This window comes from Bombina bombina, chromosome 10 (assembly GCF_027579735.1).
Source record: "Bombina bombina isolate aBomBom1 chromosome 10, aBomBom1.pri, whole genome shotgun sequence".
Classification (NCBI taxonomy): Eukaryota; Metazoa; Chordata; class Amphibia; order Anura; family Bombinatoridae; genus Bombina; species Bombina bombina.
Genome location: NC_069508.1, coordinates 146,219,657 through 146,235,223, shown reverse-complemented (window position 1 = coordinate 146,235,223; position 15,567 = coordinate 146,219,657).

The following is a 15,567-nucleotide window of genomic DNA, read 5'->3' as shown; positions in this document are numbered from 1 at the left end:
AAATAAAGATAGCAAGAGAATGAGAAAAAAAATGATAATTGGAGTAAATTAGAAAGTTGCTTAAAATTGCATGCTCTATCTGAATCACAAAAGAAAAAAATTGAGTTCAGTGTCCCTTTAACATTTCTCAGCAGTTTACATTGTGCCTTTTTTATGTTTAGCTCTTACTTCTTCATGTTTAGCTGCAATTTACTTTGAAATCAATATGATCCACTAAAAGATATTTTGCACAACAGTTACACTGAATAAATTATCATTTTGCCACTGCCAAATTTTGCCCGAAACTTCTTTAAAGGAGTTAAACACATGTGGCCCCCATTTATAAAACCGTGTAATCAGCTTTGGGGCTGTTTCTTACAACCTCTGCTTCTTAAATGGACACAAAACACATTTTTTTTCCTTTCTTGATATAGGGCATGCAATTTTAACTCCTTAATGACCGGACCATTTTTCAATTTTCTTACCCTTAATGACAATGGCTATTTTTACATTTCTGCAGTGTTTGTGTTTAGCTGTAATTTCCCTCTTACTCATTTACTGTACCCACACATATTATATACCGTTTTTCTTGCCATTAAATGCACTTTCTAAAGATACCATTATTTTCATCATGTCTTATAATTTACTAAAAAAAAATAATAAAATATGAGGAAAAAATGGAAAAAAACACACTTTTTCTAACTTTGACCCCCAAAATATGTTACACATCTACAATCACCAAAAAACACCCATGTTAAATAGTTTCTAAATTTTGTCCTGAGTTTAGAAATACCCAGTGTTTACACGTTCTTTGCTTTTTTTGCAATTTATGGGGCAATAAATACAAGTAGCACTTCGCTATTTCAGAACCACTTTTTTTCAAAATTAGCGCTAGTTACATTGGAACCCTGATATCTGTCAGGAATACCTGAATATCCCTTGACATGTATATATTTTTTTTTAGAAGACAACCCAAAGTATTGTTCTAGGCCTGTGACAGACCCTTCTGTCAGGACTTAAGGAGTTAATTGTGTTTAGCTAAGAAACTAATTTCTAAAGACAGGTTTTCTGGCCTCAGCTATTGTGTGCTATAATTACATTTAAGTAATAAACAGGCCATTGTTTAATGACCCTCAGAGAGCAGACGCTAGGTGATAAGACAAGCCAAATGTGTTTAAGTTGTTATCTGCCTAAGTAAAGTATTTAAGTAATGTAATTCTACTGTTTCAAAAAGGGCGTCTTCCCCTTTTTATCTAAATGTACAAGAGTCTTTCAACCCCCCCATCTGGGGTCAAACCTGTATAAATACTAGGCATCTAGCCTTTAATAAATGTCATTCTGTTTTAAACCTGAAACTGGCTGGGTTGTGAATTGCTGATTCCCTATGCAGGACATTGTTCATCTGGTATTAACCCTTGGTACACTGTTGGTACCGTAACATTGGTGGCAAGCGACGGAATGAACCTTATCGCCCAGAAGAGCAACTACACAAGCCAGTAACCTCAGGAAGAGGGGGATTATTACAATACTGACTAAGATGGAAAGAGTACCAGGAACAGAAGGAACCAATGGGCCCAGCATAGCAGACAGAACCCCTGAAGAAGCAAGCTTTGATCGGGCGGTTAAAATAAGACTGGCATATTATGGCCCCAACCCATCTGCGGAAATTATCGACCGGGTCATAGCAGCTGTGGAGGCCAACCTACTTCGCCAAAGCGGCGCTGCAGCAAACCCAGTGGAAAAGAGAAAAGTAAATTTTGCAGCTTTTAAAAACTTCCTGGAAACAGAAGGAGAGATTGATGGGTACCTTGCGGATTTTGAGAGGCAATGTGCACTACACAAGGTACCCGCAGAGGACTGGGTCACGATATTATCCGGAAAATTATCCGGCCGGGCCAGTGAGGCTTTTCGGGCCATTCCAGATGAGGAAGTCGGGGATTATAATACTGTAAAAGAGGCTCTGCTCTCCAGGTATGCGGTTACACCGGAGGCATACCGGAGGCGGTTCAGAGACACTGTTAAATTAGCTGGAGATTCCTACCTTGAGTGGGCATGTAAGGTGCACCGCACAGCAGCTCACTGGATAGCGGGGTGCCAAGCCGTATCTGGGGAAGAGGTGCTGCAGCTATTCCTGTTGGAACATTGCTTCGACAAGTTACCCGCAGGAGTTCGAGAGTGGGTTCGGGACCGTAAACCCTCCACCCTGCATGAAGCGGCTCGCTTGGCAGATGAGTATACGGATGCCCGCAAACTGGACACTGCTACCACTAAGCCCCCTGCTAGAGTGGAGTACAGACCCCCAGTCACCCCAGCAGCTGCCAGTTACCAACCCCCGGCGCACCGCTATACCACACGGCATCTGGCCATGAACTACCCTCAGAGAGCCCGGTTCAATTCGCGGGGCTACTCACAACCGATTCGATGCTTTGGATGTAAGCAACTAGGGCACAAAAGACCAGAGTGTCCCCTAAATGCAGCGAACCAAGCACAGTCCTGGAGAAGACCTGCCGGCGGAATCACACGTAACCCTCAGCCTGCGGCCCGCTACGTAGAGGCGCAAGAATGCTGGAGCATCCTACATGAGGCAGACCTTGTGCAAGCTGCCCACCGGAATAACCGGCAACTGGTTAAAGTGAATGGGAAGAAGGTCAGTGGTCTACGGGATACTGGTGCTACCATGACCTTGCTTCAAAAGAACTTGGTGTCTGAGAAACAGTACACTGGAGACACTGTGGCTGTGAGGGTAGCAGGGGGCGATGTGTTCAGCCTACCTGTTGCCAGGGTACATTTGGATTGGGGAGTGGGCGCTAGACCTGTGAATGTGGGGGTCAAGAAGGAGATACCTGCTGATGTTCTTCTTGGAAATGACTTGGCTCCCCTTGTTTCTGCCTATGCTCCCATGGGTCCCGCTGATGTTAACCCTGTGACTACCCGTGCTCAGATCCGTGCAGCAGAGACTGACCCCCCTGCTGCTAAGCCCCAGGACGCTGAGCTCAGTAAATCTCTATCCGCTATTGATACGTGGAAGTCCCGTTACAATGCGCTGATGAAGGAGAAGAGGAGCACAGAGGAAAAAGCACGTTTAGAACGTGAATCTCTGCTAGACAAGCTGCACCGACAGACTGCAGAAAACACCAGCTTGAGAGTGGGACATGAAACATTAAAGACAAACTTAGCGACACTTGAGGAGAAGCTGACGCTGGCTCATAGTGAGGTGCTGCAACTCAAGGGCACCCTATGTCAGTATGAAGGGATTGTGGATACCTATAAAGAGCAGGTACAGAAAACTCGTAAAGAAGCTGATGGGATTTTGAAGGACTGTTTAGCCCTAGTCTGGGCACTGAGGAAGTTGAACCCTTCTTTGTATGGACAGGAATTCTCTCTCATAACGGGAATACAGATGGATTGTCCTGGCAAACTGACATGCCTACCACCTCCTAGTCCGGTCATCCCCAGGTTGACCCGCCAAAGGGTCAAGCCGGGTCTGCCGGAGTGTTCCACAAGGGGGGAGATATGTGACAGACCCTTCTGTCAGGACTTAAGGAGTTAATTGTGTTTAGCTAAGAAACTAATTTCTAAAGACAGGTTTTCTGGCCTCAGCTATTGTGTGCTATAATTACATTTAAGTAATAAACAGGCCATTGTTTAATCACCCTCAGAGAGCAGACGCTAGGTGATAAGACAAGCCAAATGTGTTTAAGTTGTTATCTGCCTAAGTAAAGTATTTAAGTAATGTAATTCTACTGTTTCAAAAAGGGCGTCTTCCCCTTTTTATCTAAATGTACAAGAGTCTTTCAACCCCCCCATCTGGGGTCAAACCTGTATAAATACTAGGCATCTAGCCTTTAATAAATGTCATTCTGTTTTAAACCTGAAACTGGCTGGGTTGTGAATTGCTGATTCCCTATGCAGGACATTGTTCATCTGGTATTAACCCTTGGTACACTGTTGGTACCGTAACAAGGCCCATTTTGGTATATTTCATGCCACCATTTCACCGCCAAATGAGAGCAAATAAAAAAAAAAAAAAAAAAAATTCACAATTTTAGGTTTCTCACTGAAATTATTTACAAACAGCTTGTGCTATTATGGCAGAAATTGTTGTAAAAGCTTCTCTTGGATCCCCTTTGTTTAGAAATAGCAGACTTATATGGCTTTGGCGTTGCTTTTTGGTAATTAGAAGGGCGCTAAATGCTGCTTCGCACCACACGTTAATTATCCCCAGCAGTGAAGGGGTTAAATTAGGTAGCTTGTAGGGAGCTTGCAGGGTTAATTTTAGAGATCAGCCTCCCACCTGACACATCCCACCCCCTGATCCCTCCCAAACAGCTCTCTTCCCTCCCCCACCCCACAATTGTTCCCGCCATCTTAAGTACTGGCAGAAAGTCTGCCAGTACTAAATAAAAGAGTTTTTTTTTTTTTTTTAAATAAAAATAATAAAATATTTTAGCTGTGATGGACCCCTGCCTTAGCCCTAACCTCCCTGATCCCCCCTCCAGCTCTCTAACCCTCTCCCCTACCTAATTATCGCCATCTTGGGTACTGGCAGCTGTCTGCCAGTACCTAGTTTGGCCCCAAAAATCCCCCAAAAAGTATTTTTATTTTATTTTTAACTTAAAAACTATTTCTGTAGTGTAGCAGCCCCCCCACAATACCCCCACCCCCTCCCAGATCCTTTTATATTTAAAACATTTTTTTACCTTTTAATCCCTTTCTGCCCTCATTCATTGGTGTCAGTGTGGCTAATGTGCGCACGTCCACGCGCACACGCACATGCACGCGCGCCCATGTGCACACTCGCCCCTCGTGCATGCACACGCGCATCGTGCACGCGCGCACGCACCCTCACACCGGTGGACACTGGAACCATCGCTACCGGTGCAGAGAGGGCCACAGAGTGGCTCTCTCTGCATCGGAGACTTGTAAAGTGGTATTGCAGGATGCCTCCATATCGAGGCATCACTGCAATACCCTCAGAGCTGCTGGAAGCATTTGTGATCGCTTCCAGCACTCTGTTAGACAACTGACGTACCAGGTACGTCCATTGTCATTAACTGTTAGTTTTTGCATGACGTACCTGGTACGTCAGTTGTCATTAAGGGGTTAAGCAACTTTCTACTTTACTCCTATTATAAATTTTACTTTGTTCTCTTGCTATCTTTATTTGAAAAAACATTAATGAAAGCTTTGGAGCCAGCCCATTTTTGTTCAGCACCTGGGTAGCGCTTGCTGATAGGTAGTTACATTTAGTCACCAATCAGCAGGCGCTACCCAGGTGCTGAAACAAAAATGGTCCGGTTCCTATGCTAATAAAGATAGCAAGAGAACAAAGAAAAATTGATAATATGAGTACATTTGAATGTTGCTTAAAATTGCATGCTCTATCTGAATCATGAAATAAAAAAATGTGGATTTGTGTCTCTTTAACGTGTCTGCAACCTCAGGAGCTGCAAATGTGAGTCAACGGGGACTCATTCTTACTTACGTAATCTTAAATTCCAATTTGTTAGTAGAGTGGAATCAAATCAAATCCTTTATTTCTCCATAGGGGTCAAGGTGAAACAGAGCTGAGACCATGAGGCCCATTTATCGAGCTCCAATTAGAGCTTGAGGGCCCGTGTTTCTGGCGAGCCTGCAGACTGCTGTTCCATAACCCTGTCCGCCTGCTCTGAGCAGACGGACAAACATTGACGGAATTCAACCCGAGTACGATCGGGTTGATTGACACCTCCCTGCTGGTGACCCATTGGCTGCAAGTCTGCAGAGGGCGGCGTTGCACCAGCAGCTCTTGTGAGCTGTTGGTGCATTGCTGAATTCGGAGAGCGTATTGCTCTCCGCATTCAGCGATGTCTGTGGGACCTGATCCGCACTGTCGGATCAGGTCCGACAGACATTTGATAATTTGGCCTCAATGTTTCAAGCTCAAAAGTCCTTAATCATGTTTCATGAGAGGCATGATTAAGGGCTTTTAAAGCTTGAAACATTGTTCCAGTTCTGTTTCACCTTGACACCTATGGAGAAATAAAGCATTTGATTTTATATTCTGTGGCCCAACTTTTATGTTTCTTGTAATCTTAAATTCCAGCAGCTGATGCCTTTTTGAGAACCTTGTTCTCATATATTATTTTAAATAAGGGCCATTGTCTAAGTCACTTGTAAAGTTGCCAAGGGGTCTCATTATAAAAGCAAGATTATGTTTAAAAAGCCTCACTACCTCTATCTTTCTGAGCGTATTATTGGTGGGCGTTCCTGCTATTAACATATTGTTACTCAATACATTACATTTTGCACAAGAAATGAGAACTTATTGATAAGCAGTTAAAACAATTGCTACCGCAACAACTGTGTTTGAAAAAATGGTTAATATAAATACCTGTAAGTGTAAACAACTTGCATGTCCTTTTTCTTTTAGAAAATAAATCTCCCTGAGATGCATCTTGTGGGTAGAACGAGAGGCCGACCATAGGTGTGTGAGGCATGATCAGCGTTATTCACCTAAAACTCAGCCAAGCATGCAGAATTTTTAAAGACTCTATAGACCTTGTGAAGTATCTTGTCTTATGTTTGTGTCTCAATATTTCAAATCTGACAAGATTGTCTTATTTTTATTTCATTTTTCGTTTAGTTTTTTTGAAGGTTTCTTTTGTGTGGGTACTACAGTGGACTTATATACCTGGGGGTCCATTTATTAAAGGGACATGAAACCCAAAATGTTTCTTTCATGATTCAGATAGAACATACAATTTCAAACAACTTTCCATTTATCTTCTATTATCAATCTTGCTTCATTCTCTTGGTAGCTATTTGTCAGGGTGCCAGGAATCAGACAGAGACGAGAAGTGCAAAAATAATCACACCTTTATTAATAGCAACAAATAATAAAAAGTCCACAAAACAAATAATAAGCCAGGAATCAAAACCAGAGCTGGTAGTCAGACGAGCCGAGTCAGGACCCAAAGCGAATAGTCAGATGAGCCGGAATTAGGAACAAGGAGAACACCAGAGTCAGGAATAAGCCAGGGATCAGGAACCAGGGGGGACTTCAGACAGCCAGGTAATACACAGGAGCTCTCACAAACAGGTCTGAGACAACTCAAGGGCAAAGCATACTGAACAGAGGCCCTTTAACCCCTTAATGACAAGTGACGTACCAGGTACGTCCTGCAAAAACTTGCAGTTAGTGACAATGGACGTACCTGGTACGTCACTTGTCTAAGAGAGTGCTGGAAGCGATCGCAATCGCTTCCAGCAGCTCTCAGGGTATTGCAGTGATGCCTCGATATTGAGGCATCCTGCAATACCCTTAGAAAGCATCCGATGCAGAGAGAGCCACTCTGTGGCCCTCTCTGCACCGGTAGCGATGCGGCCGGTTCGTTGGTGGGTGGGAGCGCAACAGGGAGGCGGGTGGGCGGCCCATCGCTACCCGGCATCCGGCTCCTGTTAGTGCAATGTGCACGCCGGGTGCCGGGAGCGTGCGGGGGCGCGCATGCGCACGCCCGCGATCACCTAAACACACTGACACCAATGAGTGGGAAGAGGGGGGGGAATATATATATATGAGGATCTGGGAGGGGGAGGGGGTTGGGGTATTGTGGGGGGCTGCTACACTACAGAAAAAAATAAATTAGAAATAAAAAATAATAATTAAAAACACTTTTTTGGGGGGCAAATTGGGTACTGGCAGACAGCTGCCAGTACCCAAGATGGCGGCAATTAGGTAGGGGAGAGGGTTAGATTGCTGGGGGGGGGGGGATCATGGAGGTTGGGGCTAAGGCAGGAGTCCATCACAGCTAAAACATTTTATTTTTTTTTATTAAAAAAAATAAAAACTCCTTTTATTTAGTACTGGCAGACTTTCTGCCAGTACTTAAGATGGCGGGGACAATTGTGGGGTGGGGGAGGGAAGAGAACTGTTTGGGAGGGATCAGGGGGTGGGATGTGTCAGGTGGGAGGCTGATCTCTACCCTAAAGCTAAAATTAACCCTGCAAGCTCCCTACAAGCTACCTAATTTAACCCCTTAACTGCTGGGCATAATTTACGTGTGGTGCGCAGCAGCATTTAGCGGCCTTCTACTTACCAAAAAGCAACCACAAAGCCATATAAGTCTGCTATTTCTGAACAAAGGGGATCCCAAAGAAGCATTTACAACCATTTGTGCCTTAATTGCAGAAGCTGTTTGTAAATAATTTCAGTGGGAAACCTAAAGTTTGTGACAAAATTTGTGAAAAAGTGAACTTTTTTTTTTATTTGATGACATTTGGCGGTGAAATGGTGGCATGAAATATACCAAAATGGGCCTAGATCAATACTTTGGGTTGTCTTCTAAAAAAAAATATATACATGTCAAGGGATATTCAGGTATTCCTGACAGATATCAGGGTTCCAATGTAACTAGCGCTAATTTTGAAAAAAAGTTGTTTGGAAATAGCAAAGTGCTACTTGTATTTATGGCCCTATAACTTGCAAAAAAAGTAAAGAACATGTAAACATTGGGTATTTCTAAACTCAGGACAAAATTTAGAAACTATTTAGCATAGGTGTTTTTTGGTGATTGTAGATGTGTAACAGATTTTGGGGGTCAAAGTTAGAAAAAGTGTGTTTTTTTCAATTTTTTCCTCATATTTTATATTTTTTTTTATAGGAAATTATAAGATATGATGAAAATAATGGTATCCTTAGAAAGTCAATTTAATGGCGAGAAAAACGGTATATAATATGTATGGGTACAGTAAATGAGTAAGAGGAAAATTACAGCTAAACACAAACACTGCAGAAATGTAAAAATAGCCATTGTCATTAAGGGTAAGAAAATTGAAAAATGGTCCGGTCATTAAGGGGTTAAATAATAAGTGATGACATCACAATTCTGAGACTGCATCCTGTCTCACACGAATGATGCACACCTCTGGCCATAAAAGTCTGGCCATAAAAGAAAGTGCAGGAAATGAGCAGCATCACACAGTATGCACCAGAGTCAGCAAGAGAGTTGAGTAAAATGGCTGCCAGCAACACATGACAAACAAAAGAGGGGAAAAAACCCTGACACTATTATTAAAGGAGAAGCAATACACTATCGGGAGCTAGTTAAACACATCATTGAGCCAATGATAAGAGGTATATTTGTGCAGCCACCAATCTAAAGCCAGCTCCCAGCTTCTGAGCCTACCTAGGTATGCTTTTCAACAAAGGCTACCAAGAGAACAGAGCAAATTTTATAATAGAAGAAAATTGGAAAGTTTTTTAAAATTGTATGTTCTATCTGAATCATGTCCCTTTAAGCTGCAGATACCTTAGTGTTTTAGGTTTGAGTGAGCGGAACTGAAACACTAGTTTACTATTGCATCTACTTATCCTCTCTGCCAAGCGCAGTGGAGTTGTGAGTGGCCATATGAGAGCAGGGGCAGATGCTGCCCACATGCCACGATGCCGGGTGGACGAGTTCCTGGGAGTGAACTTTGTCCACCTAGCAATTGATAAATGGAGCCTTTGGGGTGCATTTGTTCCTCTTTCAATTAATTTGTTCTGTAAGGCTTTGAATGCATTTTTATGATGCCTGTATCCATCACAGTGGAATTTATTCTATGTATTATGGAGCTTAATTTGCAACTTAAGGCTGTAGCGAGGGCAGGAACAAATCTCTTTGAGGTTGTCAAGATCAGATGTTCCTACAATATGTTTTCACTAACGTTACATCCATTTTATTTTAAAAATTAATTTAGACCATTGTTTTTAATAAAACATTTCATTTTAATTTTACACTAAACTGTCCCTTAAAGGGACAGTTTACTCAAAAAATTTCTCCCCTTTAATTTGTTCCCAATGATCCACTTTACCTGCTAGAGTGTATTAAATTGTTTACAAGTAGCTCCTTTTCCCTTATATTGGCATTTTAAATTGTTGATTTAGCATGTGGTATCCCCACCTATTCTGAAAGTTTGTGGCCGCGCGTACCAGCTATAGATAAGCTTTGTAAACACAGCCAGCAGAAGAAATTACACTCCAGTGGGATATAGCAGAGATAAGGTAATACAATGTTGATTTTCCATTGTTCTCTCAAAGTACTGGCGATTGTTTTAAGGACAGATATAAGATAAAGAAGCAGGTATATTTCCACAATGTGATACAGTAATGAGATCTGATTATACCTACAAGCTCAACCCATTTTATTAGGTTGTGGCTTCAAAACACAAAATCAGAGCTTTAATATACACAAATAAGCGTTAAAAAGCTATTTTTCATACATTTTTTACTCTGCAGTTGGCAAAAAAAGCAATTGTAAACACATTAAGGGAAAAACTATTTTACAGTATACTGTCCCTTTAAAGGGACAGTCAACACCAAAATTGTTATTGTTTAAAAATAAAGATAAAGCCTTTACTACCCATTCCCCAGCTTTGCACAACCAACATTGTTATATTAATATACTTTATAACATCTAAACCTCTAAATTTCTGACTGTTTTTAAACCACTACAGACATCCTCTTATCACATGCTTTTTATTAGCTTTTCACAACAAGAGACTGCTAATCCATGTGGGCCATATAGAAAACATTGTGCTCACTCCAGGAAGTTGTGGCTGATACTGCAATAATTGGCTTAAATGCAAGTCAATAGATAATAAATAAATAGCCATGTGATAAGGGGTCTGTCAGAAGAGACTTACATAGAAGGTAATCACAGAGTAAAAAGTATATTAATACAACCAAGTTGGCTGTGCAAAACTGGGGAATGGTCCCTTTAAATAAACAGATTGATATCTTGTGAATGCTACAAGGCATTAAATATGTAAACTTAACTGCTACATTATCTTTGTTGGTCTTTATGCTATAATAAAAAAAACAACTTAAAGCACACAGTAAATACATTTCACACAACTGAAGTCAATAACAATGAATTATTAACAATGTGAAATGATTCAAAAGAGTATTTTGAATATTTTAATATTCTGTTCTATTATTAAATATCACAGAGCCATTCATCTGCTGTGTTTTATAATATTTGTGGGTCGGGGACAAGAAATATATTAAAGGGACATAAACATTCAAAAAGAAAATGCTCTGATGTGTTAAAACGCCTGCAAGGGGGATAAACACATATTTAAAGTCTGCTCTGGGAGCTTGCTGAACTTTTCTAGTGAGCCAATGACAAAAGGCATATGTGTGTAATCACCAATCCCCAGCCACCCCTGAGTAGTGCGCTGCTGCTCATGAGCTTACCTACATATGCTTTCCAACAAAAAGTCTCTTATATTGGCATGCTCTGTTTGAATCTTGAAAGATTGCGTTCTGTACCTCTTTAATAAATGGTATTTTGATACATCTTTTTAATACAGAAAATGAGTTAAAAAAAGTATCTACATTTTAACCTTTGACCAGCTCTCTTTGCAGCAAGCTAAAGTCCAGTTTTTTTCTTTATGTAATTCAAATCAAAAGAGACACCTTTTTTTTTCAGATACAGTGGAACTCACCCTTGATGACCTCATGTTAAAGCAGTTATGTTTTAGAGCAGTAGTTTTAATGCCAAGACTATCCTGGTACTTTCTTGACTGACTTAAAATACTTTAATAAGGACATAAAATATCCATGTGATATCATTATTATTATTATTATTATTATTATTTTTATTATTATTAGTGCATTGTTGGGTGCATATAACTTGAGATTTATTCTAATCTTTCCTTTTTTTTCTGATGTTGTAAAAATGAAAATGGATGTAACTTTTTTCGTTAACAAAGAGAACAACATCTTTCCGAGTCAAACACAGTCTAGCTGAGATTTGATTTCTATTTTCCCACACTTGGAACTGCCAATAATAGATGCCAATCACTGAAATAATGAATGGGTTAAAGGGGTTAATGGAGTCTGTGGTATGCTATTGGATACAGCGGTTAAACAATATGAATTACGGTACATTTTGTATATGGACATAATGAGTATATTGAGCATGTTTGATCAATGATGTTTTATAAACTTTTAATTTGTTTGTATTTTTTTTTCATTCATTAAGAAAATATTATTTTTATTTTTGGTAAGATTTTCATCTTAAATCAAAAACATTGTGGAATATATTAATTTACTTAAGAAGAAACTGGCCACAACTTATCTTCTATAATGGGAATCTCACAGTTCTCACACTGTAAATCGAGAAACTGCTTAATAACACGTTTTTAAAGAAAGTTGCAGAACTGTACAATCCATATTTACTAACATCTACTGAACAAACTGATTTATTAACCTCACTCTCACTGTACAGAACAGGGTGTCTCTTTATCTCATTTCTATAAATGTAAGAAGATTGCGCTTTTTTTTTTTTTTAAATATGTTTTATTTTGTAAAATATGTACACTGCGCATATGTATTTGGTATTATTACAGATTTGTATGAATTTACAGCTGTGTAGGCTACACACACGCAGCACAGATAACATGCAATAAAAAGAAAACATTGAAAACAAATAAATAACACATGAAACAAAACACGTTGTGCAACCTGACAGAAAATTCTCATCATACAACAGTATAAGTGATCTATCCCCCAACAACCCTGATTCCTAGGTGTTTAAGTTATTCACTCTGACATTTCAATGTATTGCCCAAAGGCCCCTAAATTTCTTTTCGCCTTCAGATGTACCGAACTCCATTCCCCCTACGAGTGCCCTAATCAGATATCTTCACACTCTATAGGCTGTAAGCGTTATTATGTGCAGGTGGTGAACTTATCTCTCAAATATTCCTCCCAGAGTATCTTAAGTTGTATGTATATATCTAACTTTCGGTGTTTGAGGTAGTGGTACTCTTCTAGCAATATAGAGTGATTACATTCTTGCACCCATTGTGCTGTAGTCGGGATGACAGAACTTTTCCAGTTCCTGGCTATCAATATCTTAAGACTATTACTTGCAATGTTAAATAGTTTGACCTGCACTGAGGTAAATCTTTTGGGAATGATATGGAATAACCAAAGGTATGGGTCTAACGGCAGGGGTCTATCTAGTAACTTTGACGTTTCCTTTGAGATATTTTACCATACTGGGATTATGTTAGGACACAACCACCAAATATGTGCCATGTGGCCAATGTAGGTTTGACATCTCCAGCAGATGTCGGAGACATCACTAAATATTTTCTTACAGCGTGATGGGGTAAGATACCACCTGTGTAGTAGTTTCATGTTTAGTTCAAATAATTTACTAGATGTGGCTGATTTCTTGATGGCTGTGAATATTTTAGAAGCGACAATGTGTGAAATCTGCACTCCTAACTCTTCCCCCCATTTGTTGATGAAATGAGGTGTATGACCTGGAGCAGTCTGTTTCAGTAATGCATAAATAGTGGACAGTGCATGTCTAGTAGGTTACATTTTGTGGCACAAGAACTCAAAGGCTGTCAAAGGTCTCAGCATGTTCCTTTTATGTGGGTGGCCTGATAAGTAGTTGTAGCACTGTATATAAAAATACCAGTTTCTAAAACAATTGAAACCCTTTTCAATTAGGGCAACCCTGGCATGCAACTGGGTTTAGTTCCCTAGGTGACATGTCATCAATACCCTGTCCGGCTGTGTGTCATATTTTATCATAGCTAAGAGGCCCGGCGTTGAAATTCTTTGTTGGAGATAAAAGAAGTAAGAGGGGAGTATGTAGAGGAAATGTTAGGATATTCTACGAGAATTCTATCCCATATCGACACGGTCTCCTGTACTGTATGCGTAAGGTAGGTCTGTGATGATCCTATATCTGATGGTGTCCAGCACTGCGCACCTAAGTGTGAGCAACCCATTATGTCATGTTCGAGGTGCACCCAAAGTTTAAAGTTGAAATTAGTGTACCAATCCACTATTCTCTGTAAATGCGTGGCCTTCCTATATGAGACCAAGTCAGGGACTCCAAGTCCCCCATTATCTATAGTCTGATACATGTCCTTCCTATTTATCTGCGCGTGGCGTTTATTTCATATAAATTCAATAATTTTGGTTGGTAGGGATGTAAGAAATGTGCGTGGGAGGGCGATGGGTAATGTTTGTATTATATACAGTATCTTCTGGAGTATGTTCATCTTAAAGGCATTAATCCTATCTGTCCAGGTCAGGGGTTTCCTTACGCCAGGAGGACAAAGTGGCTATAATGGTTGACTGGAGCGGTATAAAGTTAGCCTCAAAGATTTAATTAACCATCGGAGTCAGGAATATTCCTAAATATTTCAATTTACGGTTTTGCCATCTAAATGTGCATACCTGTTGAATGTGTTATACGTCCCCGGCTGGGATGTTAATTTTTCATATTTCTGATTTACTCTGTTTTCTAAGGAAGTTTGAAATCTTTCCATATTCATCCAACAGTTTAATAAGTTTGGAATGGATTGCATTGGTTTCGTTAGAAAAAAGAGCACATTGTCTGCATATAGCAGAAGCTTATGATGATGCTCCTTAATCTGTACTCCTATGATGTCGACTGTGGATCTAATTTTTAGTGCCAAAATCTCAATTACACAGGCAAATAGAAGCGGGGATAGGGGGCATCCCTGCCTGGTTCCATTAGATATCCTAAAGGGGGCTGATAAGGATCCATTCACACGGACTCTAGCCATCGGAGATGAATACATGGCAAATACTCTATCTACAAATGTCTCACCCAAACCCATTCGTAAGATGACCACTCGATGGAAATGCCAGCCGACCCAGTCGAACGCCTTTTCAGCATTGGTGGACACTATTACTGTGGGGATAGAGCAGCTATTCACATAATCAATTAAGTCAATGGCCCGCACTGTATTGTCTTTTGCTTCTCTTGTAGGGATGAAACCCACCTGATCAGCATGTATTAAATCTGGAAGTAAGGTGTTCAACCGGGTCGCCAGCAGTTTGGCGTAAATTTTCACGTCAGTGTTTTCATTAGAGAGATCGGTCTATAGTTCTCAACCCCCGTGTGGTCCTTACCTTCTTTTTTGATCAGTGAAATATGTGCAGTTGATGAACTACTAAGAAACGGATTAGTACAAGAGATGGAGTTGAAAAGGGTTAATAGATATGGGGCAAGTATCTTACTATACTTTTTATAATAGTAATTGGTAAAGCCGTCAGGGCCTGGAGCTTTCCCTAATGGTAGGTCCTTTATGACCTTAAGAAGTTCTTCCATAGTAAAAGGGAAATTAAGGGTTTCTTCCTGAGCTTGGGTAGCAGTGGGTATAGCTAAATCTCTAAGAAAAGATTCTATAAGAGCGGCATTAGATGGGTCAGTTTGCATGATATCTGGGAGGTTATATAGGGATTCATAGTATGGGCAGAATGCCTCAGATATATCAGAGGTGGAGTAGGCCATGTCTTTTCCTGGTCTACTAATGGATGATATATGACCTGTTGGTTCGCCATCTCAGTTTGCGGGCAAATAGTCTGCTACATCTGTTGTCGCTATCATAGTAAGTTTGCTGCAGTTTGAGTGCGAGTTGTTTACAGTCTCTATCTAATAAGGTATTAACTATCTCTCTTTGCGCTTGTAGGTCCTATTTCAGAGTTTCATATGTTGGTGAGAGTTTGAGTTTCTCCTCAACAATAGTAATAGTAGTCAATGCATTCTGTAGTGCACTGCGTTGTTG